A 19,578-nucleotide genomic window follows, 5' to 3' on the forward strand; every position below is an offset into this window, starting at 1 on the left:
AACTCCTTGCCATAGGAAGTAGTGATGGCATCTTGCCTAGATGCCTTTAAGAGGGAACTGGACAAATTTCTGATGGAAAAGTCCATCACAGGTTACAAGTCATGATAGGTATGTGCAACCTACTAGTTTTAGAGGAAGGCTACCTCAGAGTGCCAGATACAGGGGAGGGCACCAGAACACAGGTTGTTGTCTTGTGTGCTTCCTGAAGCATTTGCTGGGCCACTGTGAGATACAGGAAGCTGGACTAAATGGGCCTTTGGTCTGATCCCGCAGGACACTTCTTAGGTTCTTACGTTCTTATGGCATATTCCATAGGATAAGTTCACTTTAAGAACAATACCCATGTGGGTATCCTTGTCAAGATGCTTTACCCTGCACATGCCCAACCTCGTCTGATCTTGGAAGCTAAGCAGGGTCAGGCCTGGTTAGTACTTGGATGGGAGACCGCCTGAGAATACCAGGTTCTGTAGGCTTATACCATAGTCTTTCGAGACTGAAGGTTGCCAACCATTATCCTTGTCCTGTAGGTTTCGTGCCAGGGAATACCAAAGTACTGTACCTTTTTCCTCCTTGGACCTCTCTTACTGCCCAATCCTATCCACCCACCACGATGAAGCATGCAGCTGCACCATGGAGGCACACGCCATGTATGCTATGGTGGTGGGGGTGATCAGGAGGCCTGCTCAAGGTAAGGGGAAATATTTTTTTCCTTACTTCTCCACAGGCCTTCTGATAGTCTATGAGTCTCTTTGGACCTATACCACTTATATAGCTGGCATAGGTACTAGGATAGAAAGGAGGTGGGGTGGGCCACTGGATAGGATCCAGTGTGCATATTTGTTGTGAAAATCCATTCTCCCCAGCCCATTCCTCACCCCTTTCCCCCAACTCCCCACCCTAAAAACTCCCCCTGCTCCCTTTGCTGCCCATGGAACTCCCCCCTGCCAACTTACCTGCTGTGGCAAGGTCCTTGATTTGTGCCATGGGGCTCTGATGCTGGTGCCTCTTTCCAGCAGCAGCTCAGCCTGGATTGGCGGCAGTGCACTCCGTGCATCATCACAAGACCTTTTATGACAGCAGGATGAGCGTCCCATTGTTGTAGCTGGGATAGAGGACTGGGCCATTAATTTGCGAGTTCACAGACTTCCAGATGTGCTCTTGATATCTCTGTGTGAGATGGTTTCCTAGACCGTCCTCCTGGGGAGCTCTTCCTCACCACAGTGCCTACCCTCATTGGGTTTGGCTTTAAAAAGCAGCTGTTTCCTCCTCCTTACTTGTAACATGTAGGAGAAAGGCATGAAAGTAGACCTCGTTTGAAATTTGGATTGGACAACTTTGGTTTTTACCGTTGATCTTCACGTTTGGTTGGGATGGACATGGAGGGAAACAGTATTTCCATGACTGAAGCTATTCAAGGCATGTTTCTCAGCAGCAGGGCATGTAACACTGGTCACCCATCAGCCAAAGGCTTCCAGGGTGTTCTGGACCATAGGGAGCATAATCTGCGCAAACCCGAAGCTTACACAGTCAACAACCCTTGCTTTCCTACAGCATTCTCGCTCACAAGCCACTGAGGGCTTTCCTCCCACCAACCTCCTTCTGTGCCTGCACCTCTCTACTTTAAAAGCTCAGATGCAGACGGGAAAGGGGGAGTAAAGATCTCTGGGGCTTTGAAGAATTACCCAGACTTTTCAAGATTCTTTTGAAGTAGCCCACTTCCCACTGGTAAATTAAATGATACACACTCCAACAAAGTTGTTTTTTTTTTAAATGTCTTAAAGCTTAAACATGTTAAGTATGTAAGAGTTCTCCATTCTATAACGGGGCTATCAAGGGAGTATCTTCATAGCAGTGACTGAATACATGAGTTCCCAAGCAGCAGAAAACAATAAACTAAACCAGTGGTTCTCAAACTGTGGATCCAGGACCCCACCAGTAGGTTGCGATCCAATTTTTGGTGGTTCAAGAAAGTGACAGAGCAGATTTGGCTATGTGCATCACAAGTTAACCCATTTCTAACCAGCCCAAGGTGTACACATTTGATCCTTGTTGCACATATGCAACACTGAGCACAAATGGCTTAAACAAGCTGCTACTTGGAGAGGGAGCACTGCTGCCCAATCACCATTATTGCCCAATCACCATTATATTACACCCCTTGGCATTTATAGATCAGGCAGCAGCCATTAGGACCTCTGAAAAATTTGAGAACCACTAAACTAAGCTAACTAACCTCTACTTACAATGTGCTGGGAGTATTCAAAGTATTCTAAGCACAGAGTCGGTGTTCAGACTGGCAGAGTGTCCTGCAGCTTTTGATGGCACAAAAAGGCTCTGGGATGAGGGCTTTTCTTGACTTACATAGATAAAATGTTTTGAAACATTGCTGATCAATACAGTTTTGTGAAGATTAAACTTGTTTGTCTTTGAACCCCCACCTACTCCAGCCTTACGTACTGGACACAGAACATGTCCCTGATCCTTTTGCCAGCCTCCTGATGTGCCCTGTCTCTAGAACAGGGGTGTCAAAATCATTTCATACAGAAGACTGAATAGCATTCATGGGTGCCTGCTGTGGGCCAGAAGTGGAAGTGACATCATTGAGCCTCTTTCTGTCCTCCTCCTCTTTCCCTGGGATCCTTTGTTTCTCTCTCCTGATTCCTTTCTCCCTGCTCCTTGGCTTGAGTGGCTGGCCCACCACCTCGACTCATGCTCCTGTAACCTGCCATTCCTTTTCCCACTGTTCCTCAATCCAGGTGTTTTCTTCCTTCTAGCTCTCTATGTCCTACCTCTTCTGCACATCATCTCCCATATGCTGCTGATGCTCCCCTTTTATTCTCCCCCCCCCCCCACTGTGATGGCCTCCATACCAGCATTTGGCACACCACTTCAGGTGTGCCAGGAGAATTTGAGCTGACTCAGGTACAAAGCATACTTGTCAAATGCAGTCTGTGCACAGGAGCTAAAGGCAGTCAAAATACACCCCCCCCCCCCGCATGAACAATATGTGGAAGCAAAACCACCAAGAACTGGAATTGTTGCAATGAATGTGCCTAGGGGCTAGAAAAGTAGATAACACTGAAATGAGCAGTACTGTACTCAGTGCTTGAGACAGAGGGGGAGGGGCAGATGAAGTACAATCTTCCAACATTTTGTGAGGACCCGTTTAGTCACCATTTTTAGAAAGTTCTAGGGGAGCCAAAATTGGGGGGTGTGTGGATTTATTAAGGACCCCTCAGTTTTCCCATAGAAACCCTCAATTTCAGTAGATTACGCTACAGGGTATGAAGAGAAGCAAGTATAACACACAGTTACGCACACATAGTAACACACAGTTTTGTCTTTATGATTCAAGATTGAAATGATTGGCTTAGCAGCACTGGGCACTTTCACACATGAGATTTAAGGCCTCTCCCCCAATTTAAATCCATTTGGAATGCAAATGTAACACCCACATTGGCCAGAATGCATATTCAAATTACAGATGCCTTGTCTTCCACATTCTATACGGCATTAACAAGGACCACACATTCACAAGCCAGTAGCAAAAGAGGTTCAAAGGCAATTTCAGTCTCATGGGTGTGAATACCCAAAAGTTTAATGGAGCCATACAGACCAGAGAACAGAAGGTGACAGAATGGAATTCATAGAAGAAAGAGTACTATTCCACAAAACCACTGCAAGAGCACATGGGGCAGCCTTGCAGAATGAACAGCACATTTCCATGCATGTCTACTCAGAAATGAGCCTCACTGAGTTTAATGGGACTTACTCCCAGGTAAGTATGTACAGGAGTGCAGTCAAAATGCAGGAATCAAACTCTGAGCAGACCAAGCAAAAATGACAAGTTGCTACAGGAATAAATCTCATGCTAACCTGGCAGAATAAAAGGCACACAAGAGGCTACCTTAGAAAGACTGAATTCTCACATCCTGCAAAAAGTAGGGGAAGGGATGGGAATTAAAGGGAATACCAATTTCGTGTGTGTGTGTGTGTGTGTGTGTGTGTGTGTGTAATTCTTCTCTTTTGCAACAAAGAAATAGTATAGCATTTTGTGTGTGTGTTTGCAATTGCCTTCTCCTGCCTACCAATTCCCTCAGATCCGTAGTTCCCATACATTTAGCACTGGGACCCACTTTTAGAATGAGAATCTGTCAGAACCCACTGGAAGCAATGTCATGACCAGAAGTGACATTATCAAGTAGGAAAATTTTTAACAATCCTGGGCTGCAATCCTACCCAGGGTTAAGTCCCATTTACTACTGTATCATTGTTAAAAGAATATAAAATCACAGAGTTGCAAGGGACCTAATAGGTCATCTAGATCAGGGGTGTCCAAACTTTTTGGCAGGAGCACCACATCATCTCTCTGACACTGTGTCAGGGGCTGGGGGGAAAAAATTAATTTACATTTCAAATTTGAATAAATTTACATAAATGACTATATTAGAGATGGAACTTATATGAATGAATGAAGGTCTTGCAATAGCTCAAGGCCTATAAAAGCACAAAGTAAGGCCAGCCTTTCCTTTGCTACCGCTGCTGCATCACAGACGTGAAACAGCAAACCGTGGAGGAAGCCCTCGTCCCACAGCTCACGTGAGAGGTTGAACAGTTGGCCATCACGTTGAGAGCAGTTGCATCAGACCAGCGCGAGCTCCAACAAGTCTCTGGAGGGCCAGAGGCTCATTGGATACTGGGGGCTCCCTGAGGGCCGGATTGGGAGTCTTTGAGGGTCGCAAGTGGCCCCAGGGCCGGGGTTTGGGCACCCCTGATCTAGATCAACCCCCTGCCTTAGGCAGGAAATACTATATACACTATATACTATATATACTATATACATATATAAATACTATATACATAGTAGCTTGTTAAAAGAGGCACCAGAGGGGGGACATGATTGAGGCATACAAAATTATGCAGGGGATGGACAGAGTGGATAGAGATGCTCTTTACCCTCTCACACAACCCCAGAACCAGGGGACATCCACAAAAATTGAGTGTTGGGAGAGTTAGGAAGACAAAAGAAATTATTTCTTTACTCAACATGTAGTTGGTCTATGGAACTCCTTGCCACAGCATGTGGTGATGGCATCTGGCCTTATTCATTGGCTTCTTTCAGTCTCAGGAGACTATGGTATCGCGCTCTGAAAAGTGGTTCTGGAACAGCATCTAGTGTGGCTGAAGAGGCCAATTCGGGAGTGAAAATCCCTTCCATACTGGGAGCAAATGTAGTCTGTCCCTGGTGTGCTCCCTGGCTGTAGGCCTTCCTTCTTAGCCTCTTTGCCTCAGTCTGTTGACCAAGTGTCTCTTCAAACTGGGAAAGGCCATGCTGCACAGCCTGCCTCCAAGTGGGCCGCTCAGAGGCCAAGGTTTCCCATCTGTTGCAGTCCATTCCTAAGGCCTTCAGATCCCTCTTGCAGATGTCCTTGTATCACAGCTGTGGTCTACCTGTAGGGCGCTTTCCCTGCACGAGTTCTCCATAGAGGAGATCCTTTGGGATCCAGCCATCGCCCATTCTCACGACATGACCGAGCCAACGCAGCCATCTCAGTTTCAGTAGTGCATACATGCTAGGGATTCCAGCTCGTTCCAGGACTGTGTTGTTTGGAACTTTGTCCTGCCAGGTGATGCCAAGGATGCGTCAGAGGCAGCGCATGTGGAAAGCGTTCAGTTTCCTCTCCTGTTGTGAGCAAAGAGTCCATGACTCGTTGCAGGACAGAAGTGTACTCAAGACACAAGCTCTGTAGACCTGGATCTTGGTATGTTCTGTCAGCTTCTTGTGGGACCATACTCTCTTTGTGAGTCTGGAAAACATGTTAGCTGCTTTACCGATACATTTGTTTAGCTCAGTATCAAGAGAAAGAATGTCGGAGATCATTGAGCCAAGGTACACAAAGTCATGGACAACCTCCAGTTCATGCGCAGAGATTGTAATGCAGAGAGGTGAGTCCACATCCTGAACCATGACCTGTGTTTTCTTCAGGCTGATTGTCAGTCCAAAGTCTTGGCAGGCCTTGCTAAAATGATCCATGAGCTGCTGAAGATCTTTGGCAAAGTGGGCGGTGACAGCTGCATTGTTGGCAAAGAGGAAGTCACGCAGACATTTCAGCTGGACTTTGCTCTCAGTTTGGAGAGGTTGAAGAGCTTTCCGTGATCTGGTCCAGAGACAGATGCCTTCTGTTGCAGTTCCAAAGGCATGCTTCAGCAGGACAGTGAAGAAAATCCCAAACAAGGTTGGCGCACGAACACAGCCCTGCTTCACTCTGCTTCAGATGTCAAAGGGGTCTGATGTGGAGCCATCAAAGACTGCAGTGCCCTTTGTGTCTTCGTGGAAAGACCTGATGATGCTGAGAAGCCTGGGTGGACATCTGATCTTGGGGAGAATCTTGAAGAGGCCGTCCCTGCTGACCAGGTCGAAAGTTTTCGTGAGATCTATGAAGGCCATAAAGAGTGGCTGTTGTTGTTCCCTGCATTTCTCCTGCAGCTGTCTAAGGGAGAATACCATATCAGTGGTGGACCTGTTGGCTCGGAATCCACACTGCGATTCTAGATAGACGCTCTCTGCAAGTACCTGGAGCCTCTTTAGTGCAACTTGGGCAAACAGCTTTCCTACAACACTAAGGAGCAGTGGTGTCGCTAGAGGGGTGCGGGGGGTGCAGGCCGCACCAGGTGACGCGCTAAAATTGCGGTGATTAGGAGTAACCCCATCATATTATATACCGTTGGATGTGGAATTTCGAGCAGAATGCAATGCACAAAACCTGAGTGAAATATCTCCTTTCTATCAAAAGTTATGGCCAAAAAACAGGGGAACAAAAATGCATGGATCCCTATGGAAAGTGAAAGTGAGCCATATTGTGCGTTTACTTGCAATTAGGTGAACTTGCCTTAGTCCATCGGAAAGGGCAGACTGAGAAGAATCCAATGACACCAGAATGGTCCTGATCCAATGAATGCAGCCCCCAAAAACACCTGAGAAGAAAGTCCCTCCCTCCAAGCAGATGAATGTATTGAGCCCTGTGGAAAGAGAAACTAAGCCTCACAGTCACATTTACTCATGAGTAAGCAAACGTGCCTTAGCTTGTGGTCAGGCCAGGCAAAGAGGAATGTGAAGCCACCAGAATGGTCCTGATCTGATGGAACTGGAGCTCAACAAATGCTCCAGAAGCAGCCTCCTCCCCACTAAAAAGGATCAAAAGAGGCTTCATCTGATAAGGTGAACCTTTTTGAGACTTGCAAAGCCAGGTGGATCCTAACAGTGATCTGGTTTAAACAGAAGTTCTTAAATTGAACTGGGCACTGGGTAGGGCTGAAAACCTTACTGATTTTGGAGGGGGGGGGGTGTTATTGCAGGCAGGCTACAGAGGAAATTCATTTGGTGAACCAAGGCTGGCTTCTGCTTATTTAATTATTTGTTTTACTTTAATATTTATACTTATTTATTTTAATTTGCCTAATGATGTCACTTCCACCATGACATCACTTCTGGTGGGTCTTGGCCAGATTGTCATTCTAAAAAGTGGGTCCCAGTGCTAAAAGTTTGAGAACTGCTGCAATAAGGTATTAGTAAGTTGACACCCTTGGGGGGGGGGTAACACCACTAGTGACCAAAATCACTAAAATCACAGTTTGGAGGAATAATACCATCATGTTATATATCAATCACTGCGTAATTTCATGCAGAATGTGTTCTATTAAAATGTACAGCCAAAAAACCAGTGGGGGCAGAGTGATGGTACATCACCACTCACACCATCTGGATCCCCGCCCACTGCATGGGGGGTGATGCACTGGCATCCTGCACTGGGTGACACAAACCCTAGTGATGCCACTGCTAAGGAGAGAGATGCTACGGTAGTTATTGCAGTCACCCTGATGCCTTTAGAAGGGGATTGGACAAGTTTCTGGAGCAAAAATCCATTACAGGTTACAAGCCATGATGTGTATCTGCAACCTCCTGATTTTAGAAATGGGCTACTTCAGAATGCAAGGGCACCAGGGCACCAGGGCACCAGGATGCAGGTCTCTTGTTGTCTTGTGTGCTCCCTGAGGCATTTGGTGGGCCACTGTGAGATACAGGAAGCTGGGCTAGATGGGCCTATGACCTGATCCAGTGGGGCTGTTCTCATGTTCTTAAATACAGGTCTGTAACATTTCCCCAAATGCAGTCACATAGCATGGTAGCATCAAATCTAATATACATGCATACGTTGATTGTCCATCCTCATTGGCAATCTTTCCAATGTGGCCCACACTCTCTCCATGTTTTTTGGTGTAGTGCTACTGTTGTCCAGTGTGGCAGTCCCTGTTGTTTAATTGACCTGGAAAAAGTATCTGACCAGCGAGTAGCCGGTCGACCGGGGGTTCTTTTGACATGGTATGGGATCCAGTGCGTGATTCTGGTGCTCCATCAGTCATCTGTTTGGCCGATGACGTGTCCTGCCCATCTGTGCTTTGAAGAAGCCATGTACTTGAGCGGGTCACAGAAAAATAAAATATTGAAATGAATGGGGACCCACCTGAAATTGGCTTGCAACCCACTTAGTGGGTCCCAACCCACAGATTGAGAAATATTGCCTCAGATAATTTAAAATATTTTTTCCCAATTAACTCTGTTGAAAGGGGTGGAAGATCTCAAAGGTATTTGAAGGGGAGCATCAGGTGACACATAAAGGGTTAAGAACCAATCTGGCCTTCTCCTGCCTACCTGTGATTGTAGCAAGTGTCCTTCTGCCACTACATTTATATTAATTCAGCAGATGTGGGTTTGGGAAATAGCTGTTGCCAAGATGGCATGTAGTTCCAACCTTATAGTCTGTCCAGATGATCCAAAGTACAGCCATACCTTTATTAGGACAAAGTAAAATATCACAGAGCAATGAATAAACTTTTGAGTTCCACAGATGTCGTCTTCAGGCTGGATGTTAAGCCAAACAAAGCAGATCAGAAGGGAGAGGCAAATTTGAGCATTATGGGGGGAAAAAACCAAGGTCTGCAGTTTTTAATAGTTGTAGGTTGCAATCTTATCAACACTTACCTGTGCGTAAGTCCCATTGACTATAATGAGAATTACTTCTGAGTAGACATGCCTAGGCTTGAGCTCTTAGACTACAATCCTATAAACACTCCTGGGAATAAAACCTACTGAACTCAGTGGGACTTACTTCTGAGTAGACTTGCATAGGATTCTGCTGTTTACAGGTATAACCTATGAATTTTTCACCTGTGCTTTTATCTCAACACAATGAGAAGGGCCCTATAAATTAAAGGAAAAAAGTCATTTAAAAACGAGAGAGCCTCCTTAAAGTGAGAGAGGGAAGCTGGCTGACAATCCATCAATCATTCTCTCTCCAGGCACTTAGAACAGCTTCACTCCAAGGCAAGTGACCCCTCCTTTCCCCCTGAGCATGTGTAAGAATGATAATCACTTTGTTTTGGTGAAGAGAGGGGTTGCTGGCTCTGAGTGAAGCCTTTCTAAGCGTCTGGAGAGAGAATGATTGATGGATTGTCTGCCTAATGACTTTGTCTTACATCACAAAGGTCAGCAAGGCTGTTTTTAAATTGCCCAGGAAAGGGACATTATTTTTTAAATGGATTTGCTTTAATGCGATTTTGCAGGTGAACTCACTCATCTTCTGGAGCTCAACCTGTAGTTATCCAGAATTCTGGATAACTCAAAAGTTTGCTCACTACTGTGTGATATTTTAGCTGGTTCTAATAAAGGCCCACTTTAGATTCTTTTCCCAGGTTTTTCTCCAGTTTCCCAGTTTCCAATAAAGATGTTAGTCTTTACGATGCCACAGGACAATTCACTGCTGCATATATAAATGCTGACATCACACAGACAGCATGCCACTGTGCTAAAAGTGGGATAAAATATATTTAAATAAATAAAATAAATGATTGAATGGGTGGCTATTGGACTTGGTCCTACAAAAAGAGGCAATCAATCCTAGCTCAATTACAAACTCTTGGGCTGCAATGACCAGTGTACTTGCTAGGGAGCCAGCCCTATTGAATTGGGGTGGGGGAGAGAAATATAACTGGGCTGCCATTTACCTAGCAGAAATCACTGTATCCATTCCAAGCTTAAAATTTCACTTACTTATTGTGACTGGTCTCATAAGATAAATACACATACAGTAATGCAATGTCATATGCCTTCAGCTTTAGGGGTACAGCAATGGACTTGACAATATACATTTTTGCTTTGATCAAGCAACTTGGGGGGAAATTTAATTAATTGACTACATGTATAAAGGGAAAAAAAGTTTGAGATCTGCTTACTGTGACATTTCTGAACAGCTGGAAAAGAAAAGACAGATAATGCTTGTGACTAATTCTGGACATGACAAGAATAACCCAGCTGTGTATCAGAAGCCAGGCAGAGTGACCCAGTTAAGGATGGTGCCTTCTGAGAGACAGTAAAGAAATACATCGAACAATGTAAAGATCCTACATTTTAGCAAGTCTCCACCAACTAGCTCAAGTATTCACTACTATTGACTTGGCTGTCTCTCTCATTTCCTTTAAGTGGCATCAGCACCACTGCTATGTGTTCTGCAACCAATCTGAGATCTCTTTCTTTGGTAGGATCAATGCTGTGCAGTTCATAATAAATTAAGGTTTGAATATACTGCTCTCTCTAACAAGCTGTCAGCGCTGCTGCCCAGATTTGAATGTCATTTGGATGGACTTGGGCTGAAAGCAGGAGTGGCTGTTAGGATCTATGCAACATCTTACTTCGTCCCCAGCAGTTCTTTTGAGACAGCTTGGAGAGACTGCTTGAAATGAGAAATAGATACAGGTCAAAGCCCAACAAACTGGGTTGGCTCTCTCCACAGATTCAGGCTGCAATCCTATAAATATGTACCTGGGAGCAAATCCCATTAAACTCAGCTGGACTTCTGACATGCATAAGATTGGACTGTCAGGTTATTACTTAGAAAGTAAACAAAAGCAATCAGCAAAATGTGATGGATTGTATTAAACACAGAGAGAGAGAGAGAGCGCGCATCAGTGCAGAAGCCAGAGTAAGAGAAGTAATTGGAGAAGTAATTGGAGAAGTAATTTCTGACCAGAAATAGTGTAAGGACCAATATTAGCAAAAACATTGCAAAACCACTTAATATTTTCACCATGTTCCATGACACATGAGTTGAATATTTTGAACTATAAACAGTTTTTCAGGCTAGGTGCCATGGTCTAGTTTTTTTTTACCTAATGAGCCTAAACCAATCCTGAAAGGAGGGGCTAATTATCACCACACTAAAACAAAGTTAAAAACTGAAAACTAAAAATAACAACTAAAACTCAACCTAAAAAACACTAAAAACCAAAACCACACCTGAAGCTAAAATAATTAAGGATTAAAACTGAATACTAAACATCAGTAAAAACTAGAACTAGAAGCCTTAGCATGTGAATATTTTGAGTTAGAACATGTGCTGACCTGTGAAATTCTATCATCTCAGTCTGCAGACATTCCTGAAGATGTAGCAAGAAGAACCTAATTAATGATCCAATCCTAACAAGGGCCTACTATAGTGGATCTTACAAACTGTGGCAGTAGGTCCCATTGTGGCAGTGTGAAAGTAGCATCACTGCCATGCAGTTCAGAGCCACGGGTGCAAATAGCTAGCAGCTCCAACGTGTGCCGGAACTGCCCAGACACTATGCTAGTGCAAGTAATGAGAGTGGTTCACTGTAGGATCAGGGTAGGGATCCGAGGGATCCAAGGGCATGTCATGGGCAACACTTGGGGTGGATCTTGGGACCAATATATTATACCCCACCATGGTGGACCTACTTGAATTCATGCCAACAAAACAGCTGTCATACAGTCACTTGGCCCACTGGGGATTAGGGAGCAGTGCAGTTGGTAAGTGTAAAAGTTCTGTATTTAACTCTCTGGCACTGCCTGGTCTCTGGCCAGCCCACAGCATGCAGCAGAGGCTGCATCAACACCACACATGCTCTGGACCAACCTAGAATAGGATTGGGCCATAAATGGTCTTAGATTCACAGACATGGAATATATGGTCATTAATCTGTGTAGAAGATAAAGTCCTATTTGTATGTGTGCATAATATTTTGACCTGGTAGCCCTTTCCTTCATCCCTAGGTACAAATGTTGTGGTTATTACTACTGCAAGCAGACAACTATCCTCCCATTCAGAACATTGTTTTCACCCTCACTCTAGCAGGTAGGTGGCCAAGTCATTATGTAGAAAAACATATAAGAAGCTGTTTTGTAAAGTATTAAGAGCACCATCCTGAGATTGCGCAGGGCTGGTGCAAGTCCCTTACGTCAGCCTGAAAGGGTTGCAAATATGCCATAAAGCATGTTTGCACCTCCTCAAAGACAACCGCACAGCTGGCACAGAGGTGTGCCAGCCCATGGAGGCCAGATCCAGCCTCCGCGGCAGCAGAGGAAGACCAGTCCATGCCGGCTGAGCTCAGCCAGCGCAGGGGCCTGGGTTGTGTGTGGGGAGGGCAGGGAGAGGTGTTCTGGGGGGAGGGCAGGCAGGCAGTGGGGAAGTGGGGGGTGGGTGGGCCAGGATGTTTTGCAGAATCCTGACCCCATTCCTGGGCAGCTCAGACCAGCTCTGGGTTGCTTGAATCTGTGCCACATCTTTAGGTGGCGGAAATCCAAGTAGACCCATTGGGGCTGCAGCGGCTCTCCCCAGGGCAATTCCCCTTGCCCTGGGCTGAGCTGCTTTCTGTCTGAAAATTGCATTGGATACAGGGCAGGCATGCCTGCCTTCCTGTTCCAACTCACGTTAGGATTGCACTGCCCGTTATACATTTGCTCTAACTAGCTAGCCAGCCTTGGCTTATCTATTCCTCCCTTCAATGAGTTTCCAAGATTTCTTCTAAGGTAAAAGTCTCTCTCAATCCTATAATCTCATCAGCCTTGGCTCAAGTTAATAAATTGTTCTATAGCAGGCGTCTCCAAACTACAGCCCTCATCCACCCCACCAACACATTTTGATGAGCGCATTGAGCCTAGTGGTGTTATGTGCACAGCCCCCCACTCCCTTTTCTTCTCCACCCCTCCTACTCACCATGATGTACCTTCTTCCCCTCACTCAATGAAGTGACTGATAGCCTGGAGCACTCTTGCAGAGAGCCCAGCTGAGGGGAAGCAGCCCATTATGAAAATTTTTAGAATTATGCATAGTGTACATGTTCTTTTCTATAATTGACCCACTCCAACCCACCATCAGAGCAAGACTGATTGATGTTGTCCTGGCCGCTGAAAGTTTAGAGACCCATGTTCTACACCATAATCAGAAGAACAATATATTTTAATGTAATGTAGACTTTGGATGTGCGGCAAAACACAACATGGTGTGTGGTAGTTCACGTATAATGCATTAAAACAAAGCATGCTTTATTTCTCAATAAAGAGATTTGAAGCTTTAAGTGGGCAGCAGGATAATTAGCCACACTGGCATTTTGCTAAGACACCTCCCACCACTCTTATGAAAAGCAACATGAAATATTAAATAGCCGCAGATGGTCAGGAACTGAATCTTGTTTCTCATCTAAAAATGGTGCCTCCAAACTCCCATTCAGGGCTGAGTCAGAAGACAAAGTGCCACTTAACAGATGACAGCTCATCATCTCCTACGTAAGTCTCTTTTGGAGAACTCCAGCGTTGGGATACTTGAGAGATCTTATCAAAAATACCGTTCAGGGCTACTTATGATAGTTTAGAATAGATGACATTTCTGGGTAGGTTCAAATAAATATTGGCTTTCCCAATACATGTGACTTTCAGAGTGAACTTCTAAAACAATCTTTGTTAAATATCACAGGAAAACGTGGTTTGGTTCCTGCTTCTAAAGCCAATCATGTGTACAAGGAGCTCATAATGTATACAACTATCCTCTTTCTTCTAGTACCATCTAAGCCAGGTTCCCCTCCTGAACCAGGAGTTTGGTGGTGATTGTCCAAAAATCAGCTTATCACATTTAAATCAGAGGAACTGAAACCTAAAGTAGTAGTTGCTATGGTTGCCATCAGTAATTCCATTGAGCTGGCATGGAATGAAATGGAAGATAAAATTATTTGTAGGTGGATGGTTGGTTGTTTATAGCTGAGTATGTATGTAGCTGAGTAATGCATACCGAAGTAACCGGGGGGGGGGGGGACTTTGCTTGCTTGCTTTATCTTTATTCAATTATTTGTTATTCTATTACAGGTCTTTAGAATTCAGTTTGATATTAGACAGTATTCAGCCATTGTGTGGGAGCATTTGCAGCATGGATTTACTGAGACTTAACCAGGAGTGTACTGCCCCTGCGGCAAAACATGGCGCATGCCCTGGGCGCCATCGGGGGGTGTCAGAGCATGCACTTCAACTGCTTCCCCATCGGGAAGCAGTTGGAGCACATGCGCCCTCTCAGTAGCTGGTCGAAATCCCCCAGCCGGTCGGTAGCCAGGTGAAATCCCCCAGCCGACTGCCAAGTGTGCTCTCGTATTCCAACTTTTCATCAGGAAAGCGGAGCACATGCACCCTGTTGGCAGTTGGTCAGGCAAAATTCCCTGGCCGGTTGCCGAGCGCATGCTTACCCTCCAACTACTTAATTCTTCAATATGTATTACCCCACTGGGAAGCAGTTGGAGTGCATGCACCCTATCAGCAGCTGGTTGGGCAAAATTGCCTTGCCAGCTGCCAAGCGTACGCTCATGCTCTAACTGCTTCCCTGCGAGCACACTGATGACATCATGATGCTGCATGGCAACATAACATCAGGTGGTGCCCTGGGCACCAGAAGCCCTGGGTATGCCACTGTACTTAACTCCTTTGCTGTCTCAGGGTTGGCATGGATGGCTGGCGCTGCCCACAAACTCAGGAAGGCTGTGAGCAGTCACATCCACCTCCTAGAATGTTGTTCCAATTTGCATCGGGACAGTTTCTCTCACTTCAGTATTAATTGGTCCACCCCTTGAAATCATGTGAACCAAAACAGTGCAGCATGAGAGTTGAAAGGACGTGTATTCCTGACCCCAATCATGTAGTGGGAAGGATCTGTTGACTGTATCATAAATTGAGTCATCAATACATTGTATAGTATGGTTGACTAACCTGGGATATGAGTACCACAAAACAAGTGGGACAGACAGTAGTGATCTGTGGTATTCCTAGACCGGAACAAGAGAGCTAAGTGTATCTGTTGACTTTTGATTACTCATACAGGTTTCGTACAGGTGTTGGTTTTCTGCTCCATCAGTTATTCAGGTTATTAGATGGAATATAGGGCACAATCCTAACCCACTTTCCAGCACTGACATAAGGGCAATGCAACTATGAGGTAAGGGAACAAACATTCCCTTACTTTGAGGAGGCCTCTGTGAATGCCACCCAACTGCAGGATGCAGTGCACATCTAATTGGCACCGCTATGCCAGTGCTGGAAACTTGGTTAGGATTTGGGCCTTATATAGGTCACTGACAAAGATAAAAACATGGGCTTGCAGCACGGTTTCTCCTAAGTCACAGGAAAGAGGATACAGAACATCTTGAGTCTGGGATGTCCTTTAATATGGTGCTTTCCAAACTATCTGAAATGGTAATTTTTTTCCCCAGTGTGCCAGGGACAGTTACCATATCTGTGCCATATTATTGTTTCTTTGTTTCCTGGAAATATACCACAGACCAGCAGCTAATGGCTCACAAACCAGCACTTTGAGTAGACCTGCGTTAAGAGACAGTACATAATGTACTATCCATTTGTAGCACCTGAATGGTGCTCAGTGATCTGGGCTCGGTGTGATATAGCCTAACTTTGTTCTCTTAGCTCAGTAGATTAGAGACGAAAATCACACCAAGACATAGAGGGAGGGATTCTGCAATAGAATGGCATTCTCTACAACTTGTAACATGAATTATTTTTAATGAATGTGATTTAAATTGGTGATCCATTGGGGTCTGATTTGTTTTATTGTTTTAGGTTTTCTTGTTTTTAATATTGTTTTAATTTTTTGCTGTATTGTGTGTTCCTTTTACCTTGTAAAAGGTGCCCTGTTGGGTGGTAGAAAGGTGGGGTAAAAAAAATTCATCAAATAAATAAATAAATAAATAAATAAATAAATAAATACACACACACACACACACACACACACACACACACACACACACTCTACAAAGGTTATTCATCACTTTCGCCCTATACAGTAATGCTGACTGGCTCTCCATTACAAGGCTTCTTTATAACACAGTGGCTTTGGAAATGTGCCTTTTACGTTTCTTTTTGTTTCATGCCATGAAAGGCACAGCTGCACTTACTTAATTAGCAAAGTTTGAACTGAAGAATGATCTATCAGAAGCTGATGAATATTGATTTTTAAATTATTTTTTAATAACTCCTTGCGATATTTAGCAACTACCATACTTTACAAGATTCAGAGCTGCAACTTTGTTCCAAGGCAGGCTTACAACCACCAATGGTGAGGAAAGCCCACCAGCTAAGGCTGGTAGGGCCACCAGGAACTCAATAAACCTTCTGGTTTTTCTGCCAGCCAGGGACTTCAAAATGGAGGATGCGGGTATGCATCTGGCAGGCCAGAATGAATTTGGCTTGGTGTGTCAGAAGACATGCAGGCCTGTTCTAAGCCATTTCTGCTCAACGTTGCATGTATGCAACAGGGACCAAATGTGTACACCTGTGGACCAGGCTAAGGAATGCTAGTAATGTGTTTTTTTGTTTGTTTGTTTGTTTTTTGTAAAGTCCTGTTAAGATACTGAAGGAAAGAGAGGAAGTAATTGACACTCATTTCCTGGCCCACATTTACAAATCTGTAGCTTATTCTACAAGAAGCCTTGCCTTCTGATCCACCACCCTCCCCCCCCTGCTCCAATCCTCCAATCTCTTTTCATGATTCCTTAAACCAGGGTTCAGCAACCTTAAACGCTCAAAGAGCCATTTGGACCCGTTTTCTGGAGGGAAAAAAACCTCAGGAGCCACAAAACCCTTTTGACATCTAAAATGAAGATAATACTGCATATATAGTTGTTTTTTTTTTACCTTTATGCTCTTATAGGTCCCATTTTTATAATGTAGCCCCCTCTTGTAGCTTTTAGTTAGTTTTGTCATACATTCTTGTCCTGTGTGTTCAGACACCTGGTCCTCTATGGTGTTTTGCCTGATTCCAAGGCCATTCTCTGCCTGGAGAATTAGGCCCACTTTAAGCAAATTAGCTCCCCTTCTTTCCCCCAACAAATGACGCTGGTTCTGCCCTGCAGTCCTGCTGGACCCCACCCCCAGGGTAGCTCGCCTATTCAACCTGCAGAGCTCCTCTCTCCTGCCAGCAGCCTCCCACCACTACAGCAGACCCTGGGTCATCAGCAGGTCTTGGGCACAGCAGCCACACTTCAAACTCCAGTGTCTCCAGCAGTCTTAGTCACAAAGTCAGTCAGAGTATCCAGGGCAGAGTCCAAAGTCAATAAGCCAAGTCACAGTCCAAGGTCAGATTCCAAAGTCAGTCAGTGTATCCAAGTCAGTAAGTCTCCTCTCCTACCTCCAACCTGCACTCCTTCTACAACCCACACCCTTAAAGGGGCCACTGCTGACACCACATCTACCTCCTCACCAGATCTTCCAGGATTCCAATACATATGGCGGTTATGACATCTGCTTATCTTATAAGGATACTAACGAACTCCCCCCACCTTCCAGAGGCACCCTGCTGGAAGGAAAAAAGGACACAGACTCCAGAGGTGGGGAAGAGAAGAGGGGGGGCAGCCACAGGCCTGCCCTCCCTCCCTCCCTCCCTCACTCAGGCTGCAACCCTCTCCACACTATCCTGGGAGTAAGCCCCATTGGCTACAATGGGACTTCTGAGCAGACAAGTTGGTTGGAGCTCTCAGGTTGCAGTCCACACTTTCCTGGGAGGAAGCCTCATTGACTACTTGTGAGTAGACCTGCATAGGAGGGGGCTGAGGCTGCAGCCCTCCACACCTTCCTGGGAGTAGCCCAGGGACTACAGCAGGGCTTACTTGTGAGTAGACCTGCACAGGAGGAGGCTGAGGCTACAGCCCTCCACACCTTCCTAGGAGTAGCCCAGGGACTACATTGGGGCTTACTCTCGAACAGACCTGCGCGGGCTCCCACTCACCCGTCCTTGCGCTTGGCCTTGAGCAGGCTCCAAGGCTGCCATCCCAGGCACCCTTTCCTGGGAGTAAGCTTCATCCACTGTAATGGGGCTTACTACTGAGTAGACACACAGGATGTCTCCTCTGCTGTGGAGGAAAAGCCTCTCCTTGCCCTGAGTGGGGACCTGCTCAGGGAAAGGCGGGTTGCAAGGGCTCGCAATGGCTGAAGAGGAGGGCGTCCTGCTGGAGAGTTGGGGAAGGGAAAAACAGGGAGCTTAAGCCTGCAGAGCGGGCAAAATTGAAAAGGGAAACCAATGCGGGGCAGGTGGGGGTGAAGGGAGAGGAGGGCAGTGAGCTCAGGGGGTGGAGGGAAGCAGCCTGCGCTCCCAACACAGGTGCCTCCTGTTACCCCCTTTGCCACTTTCACCGGGAGGAGCCGCAGCAGACAGCTGAAAGAGCCACATGCGGCTCTAGAGCCGCAGGTTGCCGACCCCTGCCTTAGACAGCATGCCTGTTGCCCTATTCAAAAAGCAGCTCATAGAGATTCCTTCCTTCCAATTCACTTTTCAGCCAGAGAGACTCCCAAGTTGCCACCTAGAAGCTCATACAAAGAGGTCACTCCTCTGAGAAGAAAACTGCTCAAAGTACCGTACATAACTTCTGAACACGACCCAAATTTATCCATAATCCTAGGGACCAGAAACTTAATCTTAAAACATAAAACATTAAAAACAATTTTAAAACCGAGATCTATCAAACACTCAATTCAGTGTCGTTAGACAAGGGGTAGGAGTTCTGTGATTGGAACACCTGATGTCTTTTAATTTTTCTTCAAAAGCAGCCTCAGAGGGGAATTATGCAGGGGTTAGGAGGGGGATATGCAATGGAGAAGTTATTTCCCCTCCTCACAGCTCACACTACAACTCCAACTCAAACCACACCCCACTCCACCGATTACCTGCAGAGAGGAAAACTCACAGGTACAATCTATGCCTGTAAATTCTCCCCTCTGCGGGTAATGGCAGCTTGGGGTATTTCAGCTTGGGGTATTTCAGTTAAGGAATTGGTGTGGGTAATTCTCCCCACCCCTGCACTGTGGCCCCAATACAAATTGGGCTGCTTGTAATTGGTTTTTGGAAAAGAAAAAAGAAAAAGACATTGGAAGTTCCAATCACAGAACTTTCACATCATGTCAAGTTTGGTCAGAAGGTCTGCTTGACTAGGCTGACCACTGAATCCTTAGTGCTGGCAGCAGATATAGCACCCAATGTAACATTGGAATAACTGGGCACAATTCAACCAAAATTAAGTAGTTTTTAGTCCTATTGATTTTAATGGGAGAGTTAAACACACACTTCAATCTATCCCACTGAAATCAACAGAATTTGAAAGTGCTTAACTTTGCTGGATTACGCCTATAAAGTTTAAGATTCAAAGTTAACATTCCATTCAATCAGCTCTAGGAAGTTGTTT

At 45.4% G+C, this 19,578-nt stretch overlaps 1 protein-coding gene and 1 pseudogene across 1 annotated transcript in view; one reads left to right on the top strand and one right to left on the bottom strand.

Annotated features, from left to right (window-relative positions):
- Positions 1-19,578, bottom strand: part of ACVR1 (activin A receptor type 1) — a 141,620-nt gene that overhangs the window by 106,301 nt on the left and 15,741 nt on the right. The window lies entirely within an intron of this gene.
- Positions 357-473, top strand: LOC136637491 (5S ribosomal RNA; annotated as a pseudogene).

This window comes from Tiliqua scincoides, chromosome 1, assembly GCF_035046505.1.
Source record: "Tiliqua scincoides isolate rTilSci1 chromosome 1, rTilSci1.hap2, whole genome shotgun sequence".
Lineage (NCBI taxonomy): Eukaryota > Metazoa > Chordata > Lepidosauria > Squamata > Scincidae > Tiliqua > Tiliqua scincoides.